This window comes from Ixodes scapularis, unplaced genomic scaffold (assembly GCF_016920785.2).
Source record: "Ixodes scapularis isolate PalLabHiFi unplaced genomic scaffold, ASM1692078v2 PGA_scaffold5__190_contigs__length_132052651, whole genome shotgun sequence".
NCBI classification, from domain to species: Eukaryota; Metazoa; Arthropoda; class Arachnida; order Ixodida; family Ixodidae; genus Ixodes; species Ixodes scapularis.
In genome coordinates this window covers 99,580,127-99,590,165 of record NW_024609880.1, presented here as the reverse complement: position 1 = coordinate 99,590,165, position 10,039 = coordinate 99,580,127, and positions in this window count along the sequence as shown.

Here is a 10,039-nt window from a genome sequence, read left to right as displayed (position 1 = left end):
CTTTTTTGTTGTTTCACGTTGTTACTGGTCGGAACTACGTTTGAAAGGAAAAACGAACAAGGCGCTTCACATCATTAAACAGAAATTAGAAAAAAAAAAATTTATTGATGACGAACGGTTTAGTGAAAGGTACGCACCCTCGAATACTTCGTCAATATTATTTTTTTTTACCAAAAACAATTAGCAGGAATTGTTTGTTTGTGCATTCAAAAGCCTGTTTGTCTTAGGTGTGACGCATCAACTTGTAAATATAAGCTTTATATGCAAACCAAACAAAAATGAAACAGGCTTACAATTTTTTGTAATGCCGAATTAGAGCACAGCTCTTGAGGAAGAAAAGGGAAGGGTACGGAGTGGAATTTACCGGAATATTGTGGGACGATTTCCTGGTAAATTCCCCCGCTAAATTTAGCCGAGAAATTTCCCCGCAAAATTTAGCAGAGAAATTTCCCCGCTAAAGATGGCGGGAAAATTTTCCCGCTAAATTTAGCGGAAAATATTGGCGGAGAAATTTTCCGGCTATATTTAGCGGGAAATATAATTTGGCCAAAATATCTGCTCGCTAAATCAAGAGAAAAAATTTCCCCGCTAGTGCCGAAAATTTTCCCGCTAAGTTTGGCGGAAACATTTCCCGCCAAATTATGGTGCCCTGTGACGTCATTTGGGACCCTCGTGACGTCGCACGTGACGTCACGTGAAATGTCATTATAGGCAACGTCCTGTAATGCAACGTGCAGTTGCGCCGACGGCGACGCCGACGCCGCTCAAGCCGGAAGCGTGCGCCTAAGAGCTGCGCTCTAAAAGGTGGCTATGCCGAGGTCGTGCGCAGGGTACCTGTACGACCAGTGATGGCCTCGGCGGGAAGCACAGACGCCTTCGGACAATCTCTCTGCCTCGTCGACGTCCCCATATAAACCCGCGGGAAAGGTGCCAATGGCGCAGCGTTTAACCACGGGGAGGATACTGGTAAGCCGGCATCCACGCTAGAGAAAAGAGTGATACCCCCCCCCACCCCCCCCCCCCCCCCCCCCCGCTTCCCCTGCTCTTTCGCCCTCCCTGTGCCGGAGCCGGCCACCTCGAACCTCTGCCCCGAGATATTCTGGTGAACCGTTGACTGGATGTGTGTGGGATGAGCCTATGTCCGACAAGGAGGGACTCCTCTCAGGATCAGAGTCTTCTCTTTCTGCCCCAGTTACCCTACTGGGAGGCAAATAAAGTTATTAAAAAAGGAAAATGCTTCACATAAAAAGATAGATTTGATTTCATAGTGAATTCTTTAATCGTTACTTTATTCTATATTTGTTTAGCTTCACCCAGTAACACCAAAAAAGAGAGCCATCATGGAACTGCCGCGGCCTTCTCCGTAAAATAGATAACGTGAATTTATTTTTGACGTTCTTTGCCACCATTTGCTCCCTGGAGACTCATCTAAATGACACACACACGCAGGTGTTGCGTTGTCATCAGTGCTTTACGAAGAATCGCGTTTCCTTCAACCCTTCGGCGGGCGTAGCAGTGGTAGTACCGAGTGGGAAACTGCATATGCCGAAATTCCTCTCCAGACACCAGGGGAGGCTGTCGCAGTTCGTATACTCCTCGATCGGCTCATCACTGCCGTGCCACTGTATATTCTTCTCAACGTTTCACTGCAGCTCCATAACCTGCAAGCAGTCGAAAATCAGCTCCCCGCGCCATTTTTCATTTTCGAAGATTTTAATTCCCACCACTCTTTGTGGGGTAGCTCTCGTCCGAATTCTCGTGGTGAAGTTACTGAACGGCTTTTATTATCATCCCATCTTTGTTTTTTTAACGAAAAAGAGCCCACATTAAAGTTTATTGACCTTTCCATCACATTGCCGTCTTTACTTTTATGCTTTTTGTGACAAGTTTTAGACAGCCTTGTAGCAGTGACATTTTGTTTTCTTATTTTGGAATGCATTGACCAAATTCTATTAATTCCAAGGCGCCTTCCAAGGTGTAAGTTGATAAAGGCTGAATATGTATTTCTTTAAGTTAAAAGCCGTACTCGGTTCTTTTCTTTTCTTATATGTCTACTGACGATGCTGCAGTTTACGTCACCGAATGCATCTTAAATGCTGCTTCGTGTAGTATATCCCAATCCTCATGAAGCCTTCTGGAGAGATGCAAACCTTGATGAAAAGAGGAGAGCGCAGCAAAATAGATTTTCAACTATGGGAATCAGAAATTAAAATGTAGCCTTCCTCATCCTCTGAATTGTTTTTATGAACTCGATATAGATATCTTCAGTATGTCCACCAAACAAATATGTTCACTTTTTGTCTAATGGTTACTGCCATGTAAACTCTAAAAAAAAAGGCTTAGTATAACATGATTGTATGCGTTTTCCGCGTGTTATTTTTCACTTACTTTTTAGCTTCTTTTTCTCTCCCTCTTGTTTACATTTTTCTTTTTAGCAATAGAAATGTTGTCTTTCCCGTGATGTAATGAACGCGTCAAATGCCAGTGTCTTTACGTTTATGTTTGTTTTTCTTTATGCTGCTACAGGGGGCAGAGGCCAGCCAAGCAGCGTGTAAGTTCCTTTTGTCTCTGCCTCCTTTCTCTGATTCAGGAATCAATAAAAAATTTGACTTGACTTTGACTTGAAAACAAAGCCTGGGAAGCATTACGTCTGAACCCCACTACTCGAAACAGAATGACATTTAATAAAGGCGGAACCAATACTTGTTGGACAATAAAACAGACGAATAGGGTTTCTTGGACCAACTACCTCTCTAGGATAAATAAATTTTTCTCTGCAAAAGACGTTTGCTACCGTTTCAAAACGTTTAGAAGTGACTACCAGTTCTTTAGAGTCCCACTTTTTTCGTCGTAATTATTTTTAGAGGGTCAAGCCAACGTTCTCGGGAGCATTTTTACGGCGTCTCTAGCTCAAGTAACTACAGTCAATCTTTTAAACAATTTATCTTAGCGGCAAAAAGCGGCTAGTTTCTCTTTCTGGTGCTCATGATACAGCATACAAACAGGCCATTTGCACTATTCAAACTTAAAATAGCATTTGGCGAAAAGAAGCAGTCCGCAACTGAACCAGACAAGATCCACTATTAAATTTTGAAGCAAGTGTCAGCTGAATCTTTGGGTAATTTAGTGCTTTTCTTCAATTCTTTTTGTGGATGGCTCCTTTTTTCTCAGTGTTGGAAATAGCGCGCATAATCTCTCTGCTAAAACCCAGTAAAGAGATTTATTTACCAACGAACTACCGCCCCATCGCTCTCACAAGCTGCCGGGGAAAAACCTATGAGAGACTCATTGATCGACGCCCCGCGCATTTTCCAGAGGCAGAGAATGACTTTGATGTTACTCGTGCAATGTGGTTGCCAGCAGGACGTTCCACTGCTCAACACGTAGTCCGCCTAAAAACCTGTATTCGCGACGCATTTGTGTATTTCCAGCACTGTGTGTTCGTATTATTTGATTTCCACAATGTATACGACGCCGTGGTATTATAGATTACTTAGAGATATGAATGACGCTGTTTTGGGCCGCATGTTACGTTCCATTCGAAGGTTTTTGATGGGACAAACCTTCCAAGTCCGGCTGGGCTCCATTCTATCGGATATGTTTGTCGAAGAGAGTGGTGTCCCTCAGGGAGGAATATTAAGTGTTACACTCTTTACAGTCAAAATGAATGTCCTGGCTTAGGTTATACGACCGTTAGTATCTTACTTCTTATATGTGGACGATGTTCAGATTTCGGTTTCTTCTTGTGACACGTTCAGTTGGTAGCGGAAGCTGCAACTCACCAACAAAAAGTAGAGAAAGTGGGTAAAAGAAAACGGGAACGGTTTTCTCCTGAAAAGACTATGTGCGTGTGTGTGTGTGTGTTTATTTTTTTTACTGCGCTGAGGGTTGTCTTTAGATCCTATTTTGTATTTTAACAGCATATTTCTTCCTTTGTTAAACAGGCACACAACATTTCAGGTGTCACTTGTGCTGTCTGTCACATAAGTTCAGGGAATCGGAACGACGGTACGTTTTGCTGCTTTACACCTTCTTAGTACGGTCTCGCCTAGACTACGGTGCTCTGGTGTATAGATCAGCACAACCGTTTGTCCTAAAGATATTGGACCCTCAACGGATGCATAGCAGAGGCAATATCTTAGCCTCTGCTATGCATACAAGGTGTCTAGTGTTCCGAACCATCCCTTCCATACTCTCCAAACTTGCAGGACCTCCAGTCTTTTTGAAAACAAAATAAAGTTTTTGTGTCGAAAGTATGAAATCGCTTAATCTTCTTTTCACTGAGGTTACTCTGCTGGAAAAAAATTAAGGAGTTGTTCCATGAGACGTTCTGCCTAAATCGTGTGACTAGTAACTGACTGTCTTTCCGCTCATTCTCCAGCAAGAGTTCGATGACGTACAGCAGAAATATGGAAACCGCACTCATTTTAATACCGACGGAGCTAAATCTCAACCTTTGTGGGTTGTGCCGTTTATTCCATCGCATTCAGTAAAACCACAAACCGTAACCCTATTGCCAGTATTTTCACTGCGGAATTGTATGGTATCCCATTAGCCATCCACTATGTAGTATGCAATAACATAATGGAAGCACTTCTCTTTGTCGACTCCCAGAATAATCTAACACCCATTTCTACCGTAGCCGAGAGTGAGAACCCTCTTGTGCATCACGTGCGTGTACAGATATATGAGGTCAGGAAGTCAATTATCAACTCCTGGCAGGTGGACTGGTGTATTCAAACCGACAACAAACTTCATGCCATCAATCCTTTCGTGGGGGTTTGGGAGAGTTCTCTCATAAACGCCGTTCTGAGCTCCTCTTGTGCCGCTTACAAAATGGTCACTACCATCTGACTCATCTGTACTTGCAATTCAGGTAGGATATGAAACTGCGTAAGAACTGCGGCAAAGTGCATATTTTATGACACTGCAGATGTCTAGACGCTCAACGCCGATCTTGCTTCCCCTGAACTTCTTAGAAATCGCCTTCTGTTCTGTTTATATTTTTTACTTGGTGACAAATCTTTAGTACCATTTCATCGAGTCTCTGACTCTTCAAAGAAAGTTGGCTATTTAATCCAGCAGTGACTTTTAACTACTTCTTAGATATTCCTTGGGCTTCTTGAGAAACTTGTGTTCGGCACACTATGGCCATAGTTCCACCTGTGCCACTAATCTTGCAATCATAAATAGAGTCATTTTGACTATATCCGTTTTTACTTCAAGATAAAAGTAAAGTTTGCTCAATGTTCATACGCCGCACAAAGTAGTTCTTAGAAGGCTTTTGGCGTTTGAAACGTGTGCGTCTTGATACGGTAACATATACCTCATCTAAAATGCACCTACATATATCTCAATTCTCAGCATAAAGAGGGAAATTAGAAATGCTCCGCGACAAGCCGTACTTTTTTACTACGATTCTTGAGATGAAAGAGAGTATAGGTCGGTTGTAAACATTACTTACCAGAGTCGATTAAAAAAAAGCTCTTAAATGGCACTAATAAAATGTAAATACCCGTACCAAAACTTAATGAAGCGTTTTTATTATTCACAGTTCAGAAACAACACAGGCATGCATCGCATGCTTTTTTTTAAGCCTCTATGAAATAAAACCCGACCAGGAGACTGCAACATTTGACTGCAGAACTGTAACGAAAAATTGACAAACTAAGTTGAGCATTCGTTTCCTTCGAAGTTCATTTTTAAATAATTGAGTCACACAACATCAGAGGGTATCTGCAAAACCACACCTGAGTTCAAATACTTCGCATAATCTGGAGTTGCTTTCTCAAATTACGTACCCCAACCTTCATCAACAAAGACGACGACGACACTACGAATCCACGAGACGCTGAGCGGAAAGAAAGACATTGAACCCGGCCCAACACGCATTCCCAGTCACAAACCAAACTAAGAAAGGTAAATCCTTACAGTACTTTAAGCAACCGACTCACTCCCTAGCATTCAACGCTGATACATTTCAACGATGTTGTAATCACGCGCTGCGAACGGCTCTGCCCAAGCCCGGAGGAACACTCAAGCTCAAGAGGGCTTTGCCGCTCTCCAGAAATGAGAGATCCCAAGCGCTTAAATATTTAGCAGCACGCGGCTTTTCTTGCGGCTTCATCAGAAATTCATTGCAACGCGTTGAAAAGGCAGTAATGAACAACAAGACTCGTCTAGAGAGTTCACCGGAGCCTGCTCCTTCGAGATATCTTCTTCTTCTTCTTTTTTTCAGTTGAATAGTGTTTTTTTATATTTGATGGTACCACATACATCCGCCGGGTTTTTGTTTTGTGACCGGATGTTTCCATATAAGTATGCGTCCGTCGCTGGAAACGAGAAAACTAGTTTTGCCGTAGCATTAGCGGCCTCGTTTAGTCAGGCGTCACAAAATGCGATTCCAACTTCTTGTTTGGTGTTCTACCGGATTTTTTATGCTAACGTTATTATCTTACCCCCGTAATTCGTATTTTTTTGTTCCTTTCGAAATCGAGCGCGATTCTGCGAGACGCCATGCAACGTTTTTATTTTGGTTTTTGAGGCGGGACTTTGGTCAACCCAAACTAATAATGTGGAGAAGTTTTGGGTGTAGAAGAAACAACGAGTGTGCTCTGTAAACAAATAACCGAGACCCATGCAGATCTTTACGACTTACTGATGTCAATTTACAAGGAACTTGAATATATAATTGAGGAAAACTTCGTCCATTGAACATTTAAACACGTTGAATAATTAGGCACGTTGAATGTCCTCTCTTGATTTAACCTTTCGTCTCTTTGAATATACAAACTCGCTGGGCGTGTTATTTGGCCTGACGTAAAATTTATATGCTACAAAGACAGCGTTGTTGAGTACGCTCCCTCGCATGTCACTCTCGAGAGGTAAATTAAAGAAAGAAATTGCTCAGTAATCAGAAGAGCAAGTCGGTGTGTCACATTTCGGGAAAAAATTGTAGCAAGAAAAGATTGAGAAATGCAAAAGGTTGGGGAACGAAAGGTTTGTTGTCATCTATAATACCACATTTCATGGCAGGATAAACTATAATAAAAAAAGCATTATTAATACCAAAACCAAAGCAAATTACTCATCTACCGGTACCCACAGGTATACCAATCATTCATGCTGTCGCACTACAATAGCTGACACACCATAAGGGTAAATATTCTAATACTATCAGATAAAGCGAAAATGCATGCCAAGCCCTCGGATCACATATTAAAAAAACAAACTGGGCTGGAAATATCCATTGCAGTACCATGCTATAATATTTTTCGATGGTTTGAATATGTCATGACAAACACATACAAGTCACAACGTCCCTGGTGTGCGCAAAAGCCGTGAACATCTCTAGAGCGCATACAAATCACAGCGCCGCAGCTCAGAGCATGTGAAGCGAAAGCCTTCGCCGAAGAACCCAGGAATCTCGGGTTTAATCCCCCCTCCCTTCCCTTCTCGTTTCTATCTAAATGAGCACCGTACCGGAGTGCGTTTACGTATCGCTATTGCGTGATGCACGTTAAGGACTCCAATCTAGCGATGGTACTGCACTGTCAAGATTTCTTGTCTACCGAGTAAACCAATATCGCCACACCTCAAAGGCAAACCGACCTTTCTAAACACAAATGACTAATTTGCTTTCGCTTATGTTGAGATGAAAAAAAGAAAATAGACACTTAATAGGTGTACTGACTTTTTTGTGTGTGATGCACGCAAAGTTTTATATTTGTGAATATGTGCATGGAGAGCATGTGGAATCAATATTCATAAAATCAAATGATCAAAAACCTTATTTTTTGGACATCAAGTTATAATAAAAAGCGCGGGATCAAAAACTGAGTACGGATCTGTGCCCTAACTTAACGTTTGCTCGTTTTGTTTTGTGAGAACCTACTAGTAGTTGATGCATTGTTCCATGGTGTTCGTCGCTTTCTTTTGCTTAAAAATAAAGGTCAGGTACTTACTACCGTTGAAGATGTTGCCTAAACCTGTGTATTTGTTTTGAACGCACAATTTCTTCATTTTAACTGGCCATGCATCTATGTATATATCCAATCAAAACTACCAGCGCAGGCAACGACCTTAGGAAAGTCATATAAAACTCAAAGGGGTCCATTAGCGCCTGGACTACCACAACCGGCCCACCTGTCCACATTCGCATAACAGAAAGGTTGAACTTCTAAATATTCTAAATAAAGCCCAATAGCTATTTAGAAATTCAATACAGTGAGGATTACTATGTGATGTTATTTTATTGCTCTACATTTGTTTTTCCAGGCCAACAAAAGGCAGAGCTCCTTATACACATACAGGCTGTATTTTTAGCGGGCCATTTTGATCGCAGCACATGCTCAGCAGCCTACAGCTACAAAAAAATAAGGTTCGATGTATAGCACTTTGCTGGTTTTCAGTCTCAGTAGACACAAATGTAATGCTTACATTAACTCGACAGTACCCGGTTGAGCTTGGTCGATCAGACAGTGAACCGTTGGGTAACCTGGGCCCGCCTGCTTCACAGGGGCCTCCTTTACCCAATTCTGTATTTGTCTGTTGAAGACGATGTGCTTATTTTATATTCTGGGCTAACTTGGGCAGGATGGCCCTGGAACTAGAAGCTTGAAAAAACCATGAGGGGTTTATTTCTTCGTATATGAGTAGGGTACCACCCTTGCAAGTAAGATGTTGAGACTCGATGAACTCTTTGTCTTAAGGGGCATTTTACCGAGCTTGTGTATTTGGGAATATTGCACTCCTCGGTCCTCTTGGTTACATTTTCTTCCGTTTTGGATGTTCTGAGTAGTTAGATCCTCCATTCCATTGAGTATTGAAACTCGCTCAATGTTTTGACACATTTACACCTTCCGTATAGTTGGATGTTCAAACTAGAACAACATTCAGTCGCAATTGGACCTTTCTTCTCGTTAAATTGTTCGTTCGGCGGAATATTCCAACGTCTCGAACATTTCGACCCGATTGATTATTCCATCTCGTTGGATATTCCAGTTTGATAGGCATTCTTTCCAAAATGTTTTTTTTATATATATATTACCCGCTAAAATTTGAGACATTGGAATATTCCGCCGAACGAACAATTTAACGAGAAGGAAGGTCGAATTGCGACTGAATCTTGTTCTAGTTTAAATTTGAATTTACGTGAGAGCCATTCTCACGTAACCCACGGGATATTCAACCTCGTTGGATATATAGGACACAGGCCATGTCAATTGACGTCTATTGGTCAAAAATAATTACAATTAGTTTCAAGCTTTCATACGGTTAAGAGTATACAATTTATCGCGTCGTGCTCCCTGATGTTATGAACGCAAGAATCAGCCATGGGGCCCTGACGAGCAGGAACAACCTCCTGGTTCACTCCAGCAACCCAATATAACCCGATCTCAGGCCGCATGGCAAGAGATGAGTACGATACACTTTCGTCAAGTCACACCTAAGCGCGACACTGCAGCGCGACTAGAGGGATGACGTGAAAGAAAGCACTGCCAAAGTGAGCGCACGAGCCAAACGGAACTCAAGCCGCGTCTCAAGACGCTCGCACGCCCCAGCCTTTGCAATGCATCTTTCACCCGGTCTCAGCTGAGACGCTCTTTTGTGTATACCACGTATCGCGGTATACATACACGATTGATACCACTACAGCTATACTACCAACAGCGGTATTTTTCACTAGCTCACATTTCCTTTAAACTGATTTTTAAAAAAAAAGTTAATATAAGTGAACCTCTGAAAATGATTGAAATAAGGACGCGCGAAAGCCATATTTTAATATCACAACTTTGTCTGAATATTTTATTTTATTTTTCTTGAAACGTCACATTATAGATAACAAATCTCATCAGTTTGAGCAACCACCAATGCGCACTATAGAGTACAAGAGTTTAGAAAAATGTGTTCCTTTGCTTTGAAGCATTTTCATTACCTGATAAAGATAATGGAATGTTGATCAGTCATTCACAAATAATAACCCTATTGATAGCTCCCCACACAAGCTGGACGATGAAACTTGTTTCGATTTTTTCAT